Source organism: Arvicola amphibius, chromosome 9 (genome assembly GCF_903992535.2).
Source record: "Arvicola amphibius chromosome 9, mArvAmp1.2, whole genome shotgun sequence".
NCBI classification, from domain to species: Eukaryota; Metazoa; Chordata; class Mammalia; order Rodentia; family Cricetidae; genus Arvicola; species Arvicola amphibius.
In genome coordinates, this window is record NC_052055.2 from 6,561,371 (window position 1) to 6,576,682 (window position 15,312).

Below are 15,312 nucleotides of genomic sequence, written 5' to 3' on the forward strand. Positions count from 1 at the left end.
ATTCCCATCTTGGGTATTACTGACCAAAGATTGTATTCCTTTTGAAATTTCGCAATTTTTGTCCAGAGGCAAGCTTCAGGGGCATTACCTTGCGTCGGATTCCAGAAATCACACAGAATGAGAGGGGGGTTGAAAATAAAATCTTTACAAAGACCAAATGCTATCCCATGGTGCTTTGCGAAGGGTATGAGGCTAACGGGCCAGAGGAGCCTGATGGCTTGCAGAGTGTTGCCTTTGATTCACTCAGCATGACCACAGCCTAGCCAACCTCTTCTGGCTACAAAAGGATGCCATGACACATCATGAGACAACTTTCATTGAGACAGGAATGTGTGTTGGGGTTTGGGAGGTGAAGTGTGGGCCTCGTGGACTTCTGTGTTTTCCTTTAAGTTTCAGGCTCTCGCTCGGTGTTCTCACAGTGAAGTCCCCAGTCTCACTTTGTCGTGAATATTGCAAAACCTTTCGCATCTCATGTTTCATTTCTTTCAGCTTTCTTTTTTTTTTAAACCAAATAGACCTACTGAGATCAAAGATGTGGTTGCTCATTGAACCCAGAAACCATGAAAGCATACAAGGGAGCAAGCAAATAAGCACCCCTATCAATATATTAACATATAAAACATTAAGCATAACATCAAAGACTCTTAAAAACTTGCTAGAAACAATTACAACTTGTTCCTATAATCATTACAATTTGTACATTTATAAGAGGATTGCCTCAAAACTACCCTGGGCCTTTGAAAGTTAAAACACCGGAAAGAGGGAATTTGCAAGCTAAGAACACAGTCTGCACACCAGGGTCTGATTATATTTCTTTCCCTTCTGCAATTGCTGGCCACAGACCCACCAGTTTTCTAACCTGAAATCTCTTCTGTATTCTGATGGGATCTTGAGAAGTGAAAGTTCACTTGAGTGTGTGTGTGTGTGATCCGTCGACCTAGAGTATATTGTGAGTCAGTTCCTAAGTCCCCACATTCAGAATACAAGTATGAAAGGGTCCTGGGGTTCTAGGTCCCATTGGGAGGGTTAGATTTATGCTGGCCATTAATAACAGAATTTCACTGTGCAATTACAGTTGAAAAAAAGCAGTGAAAATACCCCTTCTCTGAGGTGATCCAAGTCCACTGCATTTATTTCTAGGATCACTTTAGGAAAGATATTTCTGAATTAAAATTCTAATTCCATAGTCATTTCAGTTGAGTGCTTCAACTTGAACATTGAACACATTTTTTCTTTGTATTATGGTTGTCTATTCCTCAAGCCTTTTGGCAATAACTAAGTCTGGTTAATGGATTATTAGCTATCAATCACCTAGCTCATAAAGCATAAATCAAGTCTAACCATGTATTAGAATGACATACACATTGATAGCTACTAATTTTGAGCATCCCTTAAGTCCTGTCTTTAATGATCTTTTACCAAAGTATGTGCACTTCTCTCATTGCCTGTCACTGCTTTTCTTGTGGTCAACTGTCGTATGTTCCAAAGAAAGGAAACACAAGGAGCTAGCTATTTCTTATCTCTATCCAGTCAACTATCTACTGCAATAAGGAGAATGTTTTATTCGCTCTCTGTCCTTAGCCAGGCATGCTCTTTTCACAAAAATGAAAGAAATTAATGAAGGAAGAAAGGAAGGAAAGAAGGGGGGAAAGGAGGGAGGGAAGGAGGGAGGGAGGGAGGGAGGGAGGGAAGGAGGAAAGAGGAAAGAGGAAAAAGGAAAGAGGAAAGAAGGAAGGAAAGTCATATGTATTGATGAACTGGATAAATGATGAATAGCTGCCAATCATTGTAATAGACATCTCACATTAAGTGTTGTTAAATGACAAATGACATAAATTGCTGATGTCATTTCTCTTAAGCTGCAGAAGATTATCTGCCATTGTTTAATTTATGACAATTCAGGTACTAGACCTGCAATAAATCCTGTATTGCATCCTTTCTTTCATCTCCTGCAACACAGCAGATATGCATCTCCATTTTACAAACAATAAATAGGAGAATTCGTAAGTTATATATTGTGTTTTTGAAGCTAATAAACAATAAACATCACATAGCTTGAGGTCTAGTTGTATACACCAAAAACTACCCCCTCTCCATGAAGATTTGAGACAGCCCAATGAGCTAATTTGTGTTTTCTTCCCTTTATTTGTTTCAGGTTGGGACAGGCAGTATAATTGTCTTTAGTCAAGCAACCTAACAATGGAAGCATATTTCAGTACAGGTCCTGGCAACTCCAAATCTTGTGTCTTTGTACCATGTGACCCCACCTATCCCCATTCAACTACTTCATCATAGGTTCCCTCAAAACAGCTAGACCTTTATGCCTAAAATTCACAAAATACATATCTTAAAGAAGAACATTTCTCACCAAATATTCTGTAGAATCCCTCAAACGAGAAAGAGCCCTTGACCAAACACTTGCTACCTGCTATAGTCTGCCTTGAAAACTCACTATAAATGTTGGTAGTAATCCTTGATCAATTACTGCAGTAAAACACCCAGCCATGTGAAAATGTATTTTCATCTTTCCTCTCAATGAGTACTTTTTGGATAACAGTTCCTCCCCGAGGAACAAACTTTGAAGGCTACTCAGATCTCCCCAGGCTTCAGAAAACTGAAGCCAATTTTGAATACTCAGATTGCCTTAGGGTGTAGAGAGCAGAGTGTTTTGGCTTCTTCCTAGGTATTATTTTGGTCGTGGAAAATAGAACTCCATGGTCTCCATCTCTCCGTGCAAATGTGTACATTGTGGATGTGCTTTTCTTGGGGCTAGAGAGAGCAATCTGCTTGCAGAACTGAGATTGCAGGGGTATGCTGGATTTAAGGGGCAGGTTAGTGCAGTTGCTCACATTTGATCCTTGGTCTACGTCTGTCTTCTGACCTTCCTTCCTTCCTTGTGTAAGTGGCAAGCAGCTTCATTAGATGAGATCTCTCTAATCTCCAGACTTGTTTTGCCAGCACAGGAATGCCGGTGAAAAGAATGCAGTCTTGAGCTTTTAGTGACACAGAATCAGGGACTCTCTGTGGCTCTCACCAGCATACCTAAGTCATATAAGACTGAGAGAATTAGCCTGAACTGAGCCAGTGGGGTCAGGAAAAATTGTTCCCTAAATACAACCTGGGTGCTGCTGCCACAGCACAGGTTCTCCTGTGGGTGGCTTCCAGGGACCTGGATATAGGGATTATCAGTGTCAAATTCCTTAGAGCTTTCAAGAAGCATAAAAATTAATACATAGGTTCCCAATGACATGAGTGTGTGTGTGTGTGTGTGTGTGTGTGTGTGTGTGTGTTCCTTATTTATTTTCTGGCCAAATACTTACACAAACTACTTACAAATTCTATGTCAATACCATGACCACAGGACCCAACTATCTCAGAGCAGATCAGCAAATACAATATAAATTTTGTATGTGTAGCATTTTGTAGAAGTGGTTTAACTGGGAGAATTTTTGTAGTATTTTTTTTTTACAGGATAGAAAGAGGTTTCATACTGTTTATATTTATGACTAAAACTTACTTACAATAATGTTAAATACAGTCAATGATAAAGTTCATTGTAACTATACAGCTTTTACGTTCTAGGTATCTGTAAAATGAATATTTAAAAGTCCAACTTTTGTCACTTGGAGCTATTCGACAAGCTGATATCATTCTGTTTAGTCAAAATAGAAAATAAGAGAGTTTGGGACATTCACACTCTAATCTGATATGTTTTTCCTGTCTCAACTATCCCATGCCCTTCAGACAGTGAAAGACTAGATTTGGTGGCCATCTGTTTGTTGCCATTATTCTTAACAGACCCCAGATAATTCTCATATCTGTATCTCTTGAAGCGGCATGTTGGATGGCCTCATCCTGCAGTTAAAGGGAGCCCTGCTAGAGAGAGTGTGCACAGAGCAGCACTGCTAAAATCTACCACTGAGTGTTACACATCCATTCTTTTCTTCCTATGGATTGGGAAGCATGGTGACTTTCTTCATGCTTGAGAAAGAAAGCTCCTTAGATATTCTGAGTGTTCAAACTAAACTTTTAGTTTCTTCCACACTGATGTTGTTCAATTAGTTCAGTTTCAATGTTAACTTTTCACATAGTTATTTCTAAACAATCCACTCACTAGGTCCCCGCTCTAAGTCAACAATGCCAAGCAAAAAATGAGAAACTCTCAAGTAGCCCTCCTTTCCCTTTCCTACAGTTGCTTTATATGTCAGAGCATGGTATCATTGTAAATAAAATCTCCACATGGAGTCAAGGGCAAATCACTTAGCCTCTCTAGATAGTGGTTTTCTTAGCTATATATATATATATATATATATATATATATATGACCAGTGGATTCTAGGACTATTTATGAAGAAGGACATAGACACTAGACACTAGCCTGTGTGTGTTATCACAGCCATCATGCTCCTGGCTACCATCTCTTCAGCCAAGTCTGTCCTGACGGTCAAAAGTATATGAATTAATAGACAAGGCCACCAGGCCTTGATGACGATATGTAAGAACACATGGCCATCTATTGTTTAAGAGGGAACAATTCCACAGTTCTTATTCAGTAGTAACAAGTCCACTTAAAAGCTTTCAAATATGTCACAGATTCACAGACCCGAAGCCTTGTCTGAGCAAACCATTGGCTTTGTTTTTAATTGAGCACATAATATATTTTTCTGATTTTTGACCTTTACCTATTGATTTTATGTACTTACTTATATAGTTATGTGTGGGGAATGGAGGGGTGGGGGACATGCATACTGTGTCATGTATGTGGAGGTCAGAGGACAGATCGCAGGAGTTGATTCTCTTCTTTTTTTTTTAGGTTTGAACAATTAAACTTGGGTATTTGGGTTTTTTGGCAAGTACCCTTATCTACTGAACCATGTAGTTTACCCAATACTTTTATTTTTAATGAGAAAGAATCCTATGTAAATGTTAATTTGATGATTAAAATACTGATGCTATTAATACTAATAATAGCTGTCATCGGTCATTATTCTATTTCTACGCTATGCACTACTCTCATTATTTCCATGCAATATCCTGTTTATTGTTCCAATATATACATGGTATAAACAGCACTTTTCTATTCTAGAAAAGAATAAACAAGTTCAGAGACAGAAAACTCATTGACACAAAGAGCTCCTATGATAGGAAACTGGTCTTCCTTCTATTCCAAGCCTAACTCCATGACAATTTACAAAATTGATGTTGCTTTTGAAGCCACCATTTAAGAAGCAAAGTAAATTTCTCTTTGCCGGAAATTGCATACACGTTTATCAGTGAAGTTATTTTAAATTCTTTGTCTTGTCTTGAAAGAGACAGTGGTCTAGAACAGAGGCGGCAGGGACAACACCATTAGTGTTCATCTCTTAGCTCTAGGCAGCAACAGTGGAAACTCACATAGAAGCTGGCATTAATATCATCCTGGGCCCAGCTCCAGAGTTCTAACTTGCACTCATTGTACCAAAGTACTCATTTAGTCATGTAGTTAATATATTGAGACTTCACTAATGGTCTGTTCTGTTCATGATCCTATATTAAAATAATGTTAAAATAATGACAGAAATGCTACTAAGATCCTAGGATGGGTGAGAAACTTTCAAGAACAAATGTATTTGATTATCAGGACCATGATTCACCTTAAAACAGAGGATCTGCTGGCGTTTCCTAGAACTTTGATACACTGGCTTTGTCCATTATAATAGTCAATTTTCAGAGTAATCTATAAGCTAATGCTTTTACTTTACCCAGAGGGTCTACTATCATACAAATAATAAAGTAATTTAAAAAAGAAAATAGTATCCATCTTTAATATTGTATTTAAATAGTCAGTAAATTAATAAAAAATGTATGAATGTCGTCTCATTTTACTGTATTCTTGAAAGAGAGTGAGTGCCTGAACCAAATATTTAGCAGTGGGAATTATAAAATCATAAGACGATTAAGTTAGCTAGTCTTAGAATCCCAATATTGCTTTTTAAATGACTTCAGGATATAGGAGGTACTAAGGTTATTATCTGTTATCTGGAATACAGTGGAATTGTACAACTGGATAATAACCAAACAAACTGGCACAATGTAAAATTACATTATCAGTGTGTTAAAACAAAATTGCGCCCTAAAGGAGTCCACATGCCAGCTCAGAGCTGCAGTGTAATTATGCTTAACTCTGATAATTAAAATACAACGGAGATCAACAGAATCATTTTCATTAAGAAAATTATTAATGATGGTGGTATAACAGTAATTGATTGCAGAACACCACAGGATAACGCGATGCTGAAAACCCAACATGTTTCAGGATTGTCTAAGGCTTTTTCTGGTTATGTTCTGTTAAAATGAGAAATACGTTTTGAGGCGTGAGCAGTTTATTATGCCTGCTCTAAGACTCGGTGATTGGAAAAATGGCTGCTTTAGAGAAATCATGGTCTGGATTCAAATGGTCATTTCTGGAAGGTCTGAAGGTCAAGACAAGCAGCCCCGGTTAACAGAGTTTCCTGCTGCAAATTGCAGAATGGCGGCAGATCCGGCACATATTGGACCTTGTGTTGTTTCTATTTCTTACTGTGTGCTTCCTGGTTTTTACAGCTCCGTTAATAGTTTGCTGATATTATGCTGACCTGAGTCTGCTTACGCATTCATAATCATTATTAATTTATGTTATGTATGTAAAAATAGACTTGTGTTCCTACCAATGTCATTGCGAGTTTGCTAAATGAAGTGCTGGTACATAGGCCTGTGCATATCATTAGTTATCTCAGTGAGTGAGATATGCTAGCATGTGTTAGGGAAGAGAATATTTTAAACCACCTTGGATCCATGTATTAGTGAAGCATGTGCCTCTTACTGTTGGCAAATGATAAGAACTAAGGATATATCATGTGTATAAAAATGAGAAATGAAGAGCAGGGTCTTTTGAGAGGTGAGTCACTATCACTCAGAGATGTTAGCTTGTCATTCAAACAGATGATAATGTTGAAAGCTACCCCCAGGAGTATCTTTGTCAGCTAAACTGAGGAACAACTCCTAAGAGTAAAAAAAAAAAATTTTTTTGAGAAAGACACTGTAAATAACTTTTTAAACATCATACTGATTAGATGAAATTGTTCCATCACAGCTCTAGACGAGAAGAGCAGAATGTATGGTATTGTGTCTACTATAATTAGAGTAATGTTTAAAATTGTATGCACAGGAAACATTTGAAATAAAATTGCACAAAATTGCAAACGTATTTCTGTAAAGGAGCAAGATGTGTGGCCATTATTTAGATCTTCTTCCATTCCACGTTAGAGATGGAAGCTAAGACCTAAGTAAGACACATGTGGCAAGCGTCTAACAAGCAACCACATTTTCAGCCTTGTATGCTATCTTAAAGTTAAAACTTCTCTTCTTAAAATTTCTCCTCTTAGAACACTTTCCTCATAGAGTTTAAGAGAAGAGTTTCTACATTCAAATCCCTCTGTCTTAACCCATTCTTCCATTCATTCATTCACCATATGACACAGCTGAGGACCAAACCCATCTCAACATGTATACTAGGAACCTGCTGTACCATTGAGTCAATATCTTCAGCTCCTTCTTCTTATATGACCCAAACTGTAGAGAAAGGAATCTTTGTCTCATCTGCAAAACCCTTAGTCCATAGAAAAATCAATGTTTTTCTTGGTGATATAATTAATCTCCCCTAAAACACTTATGGATGAATGCTCTAAAACTATTTTTGTAAGATAATCTTCAAAGTCAAGTACAGGTCGCTGAATGCATACTTTCCCAGGCTATGATGCTGCTGTGAGGATAAAAAATACTGTAAAACAAGCCTAGGCCTAACGAACTCATGGAAAGATTGATTAATCAAGTATATTTAACTACTTAAATACTGACTTCAGTCAGTAGGTCATAGTCAGGGCAAGATTCGTGGAGGGTGTGAAGATAGATAGATAGATAGATAGATAGATAGATAGATAGATAGATAGATAGATAGATAGATAATAGATAGATAGATAGATAGATAGATGGATAGATAGATAGATAGATAGATAGATAGATAGATAGATAGATAGATAGGTAGAAAGCTAAGTATTGGTTTGAGAAATGGGGTGAGCACAGTTGAAGATCCTAGAGGCTCACAGGATTGGTTCTCAAAGAGTGGAGTTCTGCAAGCGAAGAGAATTTACAAATGAGAGCAGGGATGAGTAAACCAACTGCTCACCATTTGCATGAACAATGTCAGGTATCCTTGGCCATCAAGTTAGGGTAACATTGACCATTCAGGGACATCCGTATCAAAATGAAAGTTTAGCCAGATCACTGTGTCAAAAACAAGCTTATACTCATTCATTTAAAAACTATGCTCTTACAAGAAATGGGGTTGTAGTCACAGTCACACACACTTAAGGTAGGCAATAAACCAGCCTCCTTACTCAACTTGTTATCTGACTCCATTTTCCTGTCCTTTGCCAGTCAGCTGGCTTGGGTCACATGCGGCCATCATGCTAAACACTCGCAGCCACCTCCTAGACCTCTTTCTTCATCAGCTTTATCAACCTGATGATTGCCGCTCCTCTCTACTTCCTTCTGGCTAGCCCCACCAGCCCCACCAGCCCCACCAGACGTAATACTACTTGTGAAGTGCTCGAAATAGCAGTGTGTTCGTTACTCTTCTCGTTCCTGTGGCCAAATACCTGACCAAAAAAGCAACTTAGGGGAGAAAATATTTATTGAGAATCTAGAATCATGTTTCAGGGAAGGGATGGTGGTGAGTGTGAGGTGGGTGGCCCCACTGCAGCAGAAGTCAAGAAGCCGGGGACGATGGTGTTGTTTCTCCTATGCTTTCGTCATGTCTTCTCTCTGGATACCAAGTCTGAGGGAAAATGCTAATCATAGTCCTACATTTCTCAAAGTGCGCTCTTAGATGCGACCAGCAATCCGTTTCCTGGATGATTCTGAATCTAGTCAAGTTGATAATGAAATTAGCCATCACAATCACCTAGTTCATAAAGAGCCAGGCACAAAATTGTACTCAAGATAAAATAAGATATTGGCATTTGATAGCTACTGGGAAAGGAAGAATTGGCTTTCTTTGATGATGGGACTCCAAGATTGGCCTGACTTCCAAGAATAGCTGCTAGGCAATGCAAATTGGAAGGACAAGAGAACTCATGATTGGCTGAGTGGTAGGTGACAGTGGAGAGAATTGATATGCGAGGAGCTAGAATTCGATATGATCAAAATGAAATTCCTAAATAACTAACAAAATATTATTTTAAAAGCACTGCAATTTGAGAAGCCTGTTTCCATGGATTTTTTTTTGTTGTTGTTGTTCTGTGATGCTATGAAAATATCAACAGGTGGTAAGAGTTGCTTGTTTGCATTGCTTTTCCACTCAGCCTTGAGTTAATCAATCTAAAGAAACAAAACAGACATCTGTCTGAGTACAATGAATCACATGAGAAAAGCTTCAGCATCAAATGAAAGGACAGGATGGGGAGATGCAAGAAAGAAATGAGGCAGAACACAAAAGTCCCAATACACCCTTCATACCTCAGGGAATGATAGCTATATGAAAAACAATATGTTGAAAAATGAACAAAGAAGTAAAAACTTGTGGTACTTACAGATATGATGCTTAAAATTAAGAGATAAACATGGGATGAAATCTGAATAAATTTCAGAAAATGGACCAAGTTCCCACTGAGCTTGATCTCACCATCCTTCTCCATGCCCAGTGACCAGGGCCTCTATCACTGTCCATACAATAACTAAATAATGGCATTTAGAATCTTCTTTCATTAGCTTCTTTCTATAGTATCTCATTTATATGCTTTTAAATTATTTGTTTTTATATTATAATTACATTATTTTCCCCTTCCATTTTATCCCTCTAAAGTCACCTGTGTTCTCACTACCCCTCCTTATTTTATTTCAAACATTTAAATATACTTCTTTTAGCTCCATTTCTCACACTTCTACCTTAGATTCCAGTCACACCCTTGTATTTAAATGAGTATGATCCTCAACTATCCCTTTCTTCTGAATCTACATTGTATTTCCTTAACTTGAAACATTCTGATTCTTTTGCTTATGCTTACAAGTACTGCTTAAGGAAGTGAGCACTGTGACTGTTCAGGGTCTCTCTGGCCTCAAGAAGATGAGAGTGCTTCAGAGCTATGGACTGTTTTCACCTCTACATAAGCCTCAATGCCACATCATACATGCCCATTAAATTTGCATTATTATTTAAGGTATGATTCATCTTCAAAAGAACAACTTCTAGTAAGTCTGGTGTAGTATCAGCAACCGCTAATGTGGAAATCATTTGAAAATCCAGTATGCTTGTTGTTGTTTCTTCCATGTCTAGAAAATATTTCATGTCTTAGTGAAACTCTTGAAGCTCTAGGAAAGCAACACACATAGCATGTATTGTGTTATATCATTTGGCACATGCATATATAAAAGAATTTTTTAAAAAATTAAGATATGCATATATAGAAAGTTCTGTCTTTTCACAGAACTTTGGCTGTGGTTAAAATCTTGGCCAAGCAGCCATGACAAGGTGTTGACTCTCTTGTACTAGTACTTTCCAGATCCTGTTTGCAGCCAAGTAGTAGCTATGTGTTTGGTTTCTCCTCTTCATGAGAAATGTTATTATCTATCAAGTCTTTGCTCTGATACCCACATTGAAGGCTTTTTATGTTGCTATTGGTGTATGTCGATCCTATTTTAGGTGTGTTTTTCAATTCAAAAGGTCACCTTATATGTCATGACTTACAGTAGTACTTTGGAGAAGATATAGTCTCATTTGTCTGACATCTTTGTAACTGTCAGACAACACTGAGCTTGATAAGATAGCCTTTTGTGGTGTAATAATCATGAATATCCCAACCAACAGAATGGGTCAAAGATGCAAATGTTTGTATATAAGTAAATAGGTCACTTCTATTTACATGGTCTTATGTATTTCTCATTGAAATTCATTTGGAATAAATTATCTTAATCTAGTTTTTACCTTGAAAATCTAGTGTCTGCCATCACTATCTGACATTTTTTGTCAATTAAGATTTTCTAGAATGGTGTGCCCTTCGTGTCATCCTCCAAGTGGTGGAAATTCTATTATTAGCTTCATAGAAACTTATTAAATATATAAATAATGAGGAGTGTAAGACTTTTAATGACTGTAAGCAAGTGAGTTATAGTTCACTTCTCTAGTCCCCCCAAAACATAAGTAGTTTCTTTACAAAAATAAAATATATTAGTCATTTGATGTCAGAAATTGTTATATATGCATATGAAGTTTTCTTTAAAGCTCCTGCTTGCTGCTGTATTTTTAATTGTCCATTTTTTATTATTTCATTTTAATTGTTTGAGAGTTTCACATATGACTATAATGTATTTGGACAACTTTGTCCTTCATTTATTGCTCCTAACTTCGCCACCACTACTCCCTCCCAACTTCATGTGCTCTAATTTTAAATCTACTGAATCCACTTAGTGCTGACAGTATGTGCATCTTTACAGAACCATTCACACGAATGTGAGGAGTATCCAGAGTCACATCCAAAAAAAAAAAAAAATCTAGCTGTTTCTCCTCCACCAGCTATGGATGCTGGCTAATAGCTCCGCAGCCAGGGCTAGGATATCATGAGGCCTTCTGACATCCACAGTGAGATTTTGTGTGGGTTGATCTTATGTACATCTTGTATATGTAGTCACAGGGATCTGTGCTACATTCCTGCCATGTTTGTGAAGCCCTCTTTGGAAGCAGTCATTCCCTACCTGTAATACTGATCCCAGAGCCCTGAAGACAGGCTGTGTGACACTGACATCCAGTTGAGACCTGAGAAATCTACAATGCTTTATTCTTTGCAAGCTGATCAGTTGTGAATATTTATCAGCTGTAGCAAGTCTTTCTCTGTACTCCCAGCTCCCAAATAACTACCCAGAGACTTATTAATTATGAAAGCTTGATCCTAGCTTAGGCTTAACCCACTGGTTCTTATAACTTAAATTAACTCATTGATTTTAAGCTACATATTCTGTCATGTGGCTCATTGCCACATCTCTCCATACTGCTCATGCTGCTTTCTCTGTGTCTGGCTTGTGACCCTGCCTTTCTTCCTCTCAGGGTCTTCTCTGTCCCCAGAAGTCCTGCCTGACCTCCTCCTGCCTAGCGATTGGCCAATCATCTTTTTATTGAACAAATCACAATGACACATCTTCACATAGTGTAAAGGAATATTCCACAATAATCAATTGACATCTACTACAAAAGAAACAACTCTGATGATGTTAAGAGCTACACTAGTCTAGAACTATAAAGATAAATATTTAGGGGGACTATAATACAATGAACATTTTAAAAAGTAATAGTACTGGATTCTTCCCAGGGCCTATCACCTAGCCAGTCATAGTTCATCGGCCAAGTTTAATGGTACCAGCCATGAGTTTCTTCTTGTGGAGAGCCTTAAATCCAGTCAAAAAATAGGTTATTCCCAAATGATTCATGTCAACATTGCACTAATAGGCATGTTTTGCCAGTGTATCATTGTTGTAACTCATAGGATCCAAGGATGGGTAAGGCTATTGAGGTATTTTGACTGTTGCTATGTTTTCACCCCAGTACCCTGCATAGAACTTTCTTATACTATAAATCTGCACACTAGGAATGAAGCTCCATGATCACTATCAGTTTGGTTTCTCCATGTCCTATATGACTGAAACATGTTGTGTCAATATTTCTGAACTGCTGCCAATAGTAATAGCAGTAGCTTGTATTGCATTGGGGCATATTTGAAACTCTACTCTTAGAGTTGTGCTTTTAGTTTAATGGCATACGGTTATTAACCATTCCTATAGGTTAGATGCATTAAAACTAATTTTTATACACATATATTTAAGTATGGGCATTTAGATTAAATGTAGTTTCTGTTTTAGTTTTTATTATTTTTTGGTAATTCTTATTTTAGAAAATCTTTACTTCATAGCTTTGAATTTTGAAAGGGATATAAAAAACAAGTATCTATTCTCAGTAGGAAGAAATGTTGAATAAAATGCTCAAATAACCCTGATTTATTATGTATAGGTGTTTTATGTTTATACACCGGTGTTTATAGTGTATTTATATGAACTTGTAGATGTATAGGTTGATGTCTAGTGTTTTTCTTGAAACAAGATTTCCACTAAACTCAACACTCATTGATCAACTAGAGTTGCTGGCCAGAGAATATTATTGATCCACCTGCCTATTCTCTCAAAGGACTAAGGTTATAACCATGTTATACCATGGCTGGCTACTTTTTTTATATGGATGCTGAGGATTCAGGTTCTCAAGTTCATATAGCAAGCACTTTACCTACCAAGCAATTGCTGCAGCCCATAACTTTTTGTTTTATCCATGGATTTGTTTTATTTTTGCCGCATTAGAAGGAAATTAATCAGGACCTTGGGTACAGGAGACTAATATTCTATGGCTCACTAAACTTCACCCCAGCCCTATAACCTTGTGCATGCTTTTTAAGGTAACTATTTCAAGATATTTAGACAATCTTTACACATGTAGATGGCATTTGGGATCTCATGTTTTTCAACTCAACTGCTACTACTTGCCAGGTAGAGAATCTGCTTAGTATTCCCAGTATGTTCAAGTTGCAAGTTATTTAGTTGATACTAAGGTAGGGTTTGTCCATTTCAAAAATATCCCCTCTTAAACATTTTATAAATACCTAGTTACTTAGTTTGATCAGGCAACCAGAAGTGTGCTTCAGCTCTCTAAGACCATGATACCTCAGGCCTAGTCAGTCTACACTCATATTTTAACAGGACCCTAGGTGATCCACAGGCCATGAATTTAAGTTTAGGAAGCCAAGATCTTATCATGACCAACACTACTTGAAAGGAAGAGTACTTAGTGAGGTTGCAACAGTTAGATGCTGGTGTAACCGCTCTCAGGTGGAGACTTATGAATTAAGCTGAATGTTGGAGACAATAAGAATCTCAATTACAGCATCAGAATGTGTAAGGGGAAACAAGAGCACTGGAAAGGTTTCCTTCCTCTGTCCTTAGACTGGCAACAGCTTGAGTGTTGTATTGTTTTTTCTCACACTGCTCCTCATTCATCATTCTCCCAAATGAAATTATAGAAAAGAATATGCCACTGTACTCTACCGGGAACATTTATTGCTCTTTTCCTCTTCTCTCCAATGCCTATTAATTTATATTGGGCATTAAACTGTAATGCTGTTTCTTTGCATGGTTAAATGGCCCTTGCATGTATGCCTTTAAATCAACTCGTTGTTATTTGGCCAAACAAAATGTTCAAGAAGTACTAAGGGGAAATACAGACCCATGACCCTTGACACAGTCAGAAGGGCTGCCTCTGTCATCCTTCCTGCAAAGCAAAAAGAGAAAGAGAGGGGGGAAAAAAGCAAATTTGCTGAGCCACACATTTCAAGTCGTCAACAACCCTATCCACTAGAAAACAGAAGAAAATATATATGCTCTCTGTCCTGTCAAAAGGCTTTCACCTTATCTTGAGAGACTGTCAGGACAGGAACATCAGTGAATGGACAGGAGTCTATTAAATTAATAAGCTGCTGGATGGTGTCTGGAGAGTTATGATGCTCTATAAATCCAGTTTGATCATGGTGGACGGGGTTTAAATCTGCCGACTTCTAATACACATCCAGTTCCTGGATTGGATTTGAAGTTTTGTGCCAGAGACACAGAGATAGTCCTACAGCATATGAATTAAGATTTATCTTCTCCCCCTTCTATTCCCTTTTCCCCTTATACTACTTACAGAAATGAAAGCACCTTAGGGATCCCGGCAAATGTTACTGCCAGAAATGAAAGAACTGTTGTCAAGGTGAAAGCGTGACCTAGAAGCCTAAAATCAAACCCTGGCGTTCTATTCAAGCAGCCCCATCAGAGTAGAGTGCGAAAGGTCTATGCAGACGGAATGCTGCCCGGACTTATCTATAGCCTGTGTTATAGTGATGCCTGTCAAATTTACTTGTCTATATTTATGACAGCAGGAAAACTAATGGTGTCAGATCTGCCCTATAGTAATAAAAAAAGATCAGGAAATGTTCTCACCCCGTTAAATTAAGGCCTCAGATATGGCTCTCTATGATAGGTTTAGTCAAGTTTTTAGCTTTCAGCCATTGGAAGCCAAAGACTCATGTTTTATTACACATATTCTATTCCCAAGTAAGTAAACTGTTAATTTTAGGCAAAGAACGAGTTATTGATATGTCATGGGAAATAAAAGAAGAAATATACTCAAAAATTATAAAATTCTCCCTGTTAAATTAGTTTATTGCC

At 37.7% G+C, this 15,312-nt stretch overlaps 1 protein-coding gene across 1 annotated transcript in view; it reads left to right on the top strand.

Annotated features, from left to right (window-relative positions):
• The window catches only part of Zfpm2 (zinc finger protein, FOG family member 2), a 495,880-nt gene that overhangs the window by 346,697 nt on the left and 133,871 nt on the right, over nt 1-15,312 (top strand). The gene's annotated exons all lie outside the window — the stretch shown is intronic.